This window comes from Etheostoma spectabile, unplaced genomic scaffold (assembly GCF_008692095.1).
Source record: "Etheostoma spectabile isolate EspeVRDwgs_2016 unplaced genomic scaffold, UIUC_Espe_1.0 scaffold280, whole genome shotgun sequence".
Classification (NCBI taxonomy): Eukaryota; Metazoa; Chordata; class Actinopteri; order Perciformes; family Percidae; genus Etheostoma; species Etheostoma spectabile.
The window spans coordinates 288,143-290,355 of record NW_022605578.1 but is presented as its reverse complement, the minus strand read 5'-3'; positions in this window follow the sequence as shown (position 1 = coordinate 290,355).

Below are 2,213 nucleotides of genomic sequence, written 5' to 3'. Positions count from 1 at the left end.
AGAACACTGAAAGGGAGAGCCGTGAGCCGCTGCGGCTAATCTCGCCGCCATCTTATTCAGAATTTGAAGAAGACAACGCTCCATTCTGTCATGGTTACTCTTTTCTTGACATTATCCTTCACATGGTAAGGTCCAAACAGGTCAACGGATGTGAACTTGAATGGTGTAGCAGGACTTGACCTCTCTTCAGGTAAGGTTTCCATTATTTGCTTGCAGGTTCTTGCTTTTGCTTTCTTGCAGATGATACACTTGACAATAATTTTTCCTCTGATGACCCACGCCTTTTTCCTCATCCGTAGCAGGGTTCCTGCCACTCCGTCATGTCTCTTGCTATGTTTTTCTCTGGCTAGCAGTGTGTATAACCAGGCTTTGAATGGTAGAAGAGGAACAGCTTTGCGGTCTTCTTTGAAGGTCTGGATTCTGCCACCACAAACTAGAAGTCCACTTGTCTGGTTTCTGTAGACTACAAGTCTATCTGTTGTGGTGCTTGGGAAGTTGACACCCTCTTGTGCTCATAGGCGAAGGTCTCGGAAGCACATCTTGACTCTCGCTGACTATAAGGACACTTTAGGATGGTACTGCCTCCCACTTTCTTGGTCTCTAGTCTTGGTACTCAGGAACCTTTTAGCTGCTCTCCAGATCCACGCCACAGTCCCGACCAACCTTCTCAGGTTGCTGAAGCGCCTTTCGTCGACTAGCTGTCGGACTGCTGCTCCTGCTGGTGGTCTTCTGGACTCTACCCGGGCTGGACCATGTGCTGGATCGTGTGTTCTGGCAAGTACTGTTACAAATGTCTTTTTATGGATCTTTGTAACTTTGTAACGGCCACTCATCATCAGGAAGTTGGAGAAACTTTGGACCCGACTGCCACTCGGAGTCCTTAGTTAGGGCATCTGGCCTGGCCCCTCTGGGGATGATGTCTGTGATGTTTGCTGGCCCTGGAATCAACCACAAATCTTGAATGTTGGTGCTGCTCTGGATCTCGTAACACAGTTTGCGAAGAAGGTCTGGTATCCATAACTCTCACGCTGTATTGTGGCCAGGACGGTCTGACTGTTGACAAGATGGTACCATTTCTCTACCTGGAGTCGGCAGTGTCTATGGAAGTAAGTCTTGAGGCGGGCTGCAAAGATGGCTCTGCACATTTCAGATTTCACAGGATCGCCTTTGTGGTCGAGAGGGGTACGCTTGGCTTTGGATTCGACCAGTCTCACAACGACACCATGGCTGCAGCTCCAGCAAAGATACATCACCACGCCGAATGCGTGTTTGCTGCCATCAGAGAACGTGATGGCCCTTGGCTCTGCGCTGAGATCTGGTGGAGTCAGGGATCTGGCGGGATCTCTTCTTTGAAGTGACTGAATGAAGGCAAGTTAGCAGTCTCTCACATGGCGATTTGGGCTATGCAGGTTTGTCTCCGATGTTGACTCTTGTTATGGCACAATCTTCTATTTTGGCATCTTCACTGTCACGCCACAGGAATCTGTGCAGGTGGACCTCTCGATCTTCCTGCCAGACGGAGTTGTACATCCTGCGGATGTCACCAAGGACAGCGTACCATTTTGGAACCTCAGCAGGGCAGCTCTGATCGGGTTCAGGACATCAGGACCTTTGATGTCGTTCAGACTGAGGCCTCTGTACTTTTGGCTGCTGTCCCACACTAGTCTGACTGGGGTGAAGACAGTGGAGTGTGGATTTGGTGCAATGAGATGGCTTATGTACCACACTGGCCCAGTCCAACTCTGCAGGACATTTCTGGACAGCTTCATTGCAGCTCTGCGGTTCACCATCTCATGGACTTGTGCAGTGTAGGCTGTCTTCCACTCAGGTTCTTTTGACAGCTGCTTCTCAGTTCTGAGAAAAGTTGCTTCTACTGCTTTCTTATTGTTTGTCAGGGTTGCTGGATCTTCCGCCCACGGATACTTGGCGTGCCAGTGTGGTTCGGTGCTGTGGTCATCCCCAGTTGTGTACGTCAGGCCATTTCTCCCGATCAGAAAGTCTGTGCTGCTGGTGGCTGTGCTAGACTGGGTTTTGGGGGTGGTCAGGATACTGGCAGGAAGCTGGGTCTGTAGTGAACTCTCGATACTTGACTGCCGCAGTTCTCATAGATCTCGTAAAGTGAGACTTGGACGTATGGGCCATCAGGGTGACTTCCTCGAAGAGATCTGGATGCGTGCCCCCGAATGTCTTGCCGACATTTTCGCTCCGGCTTT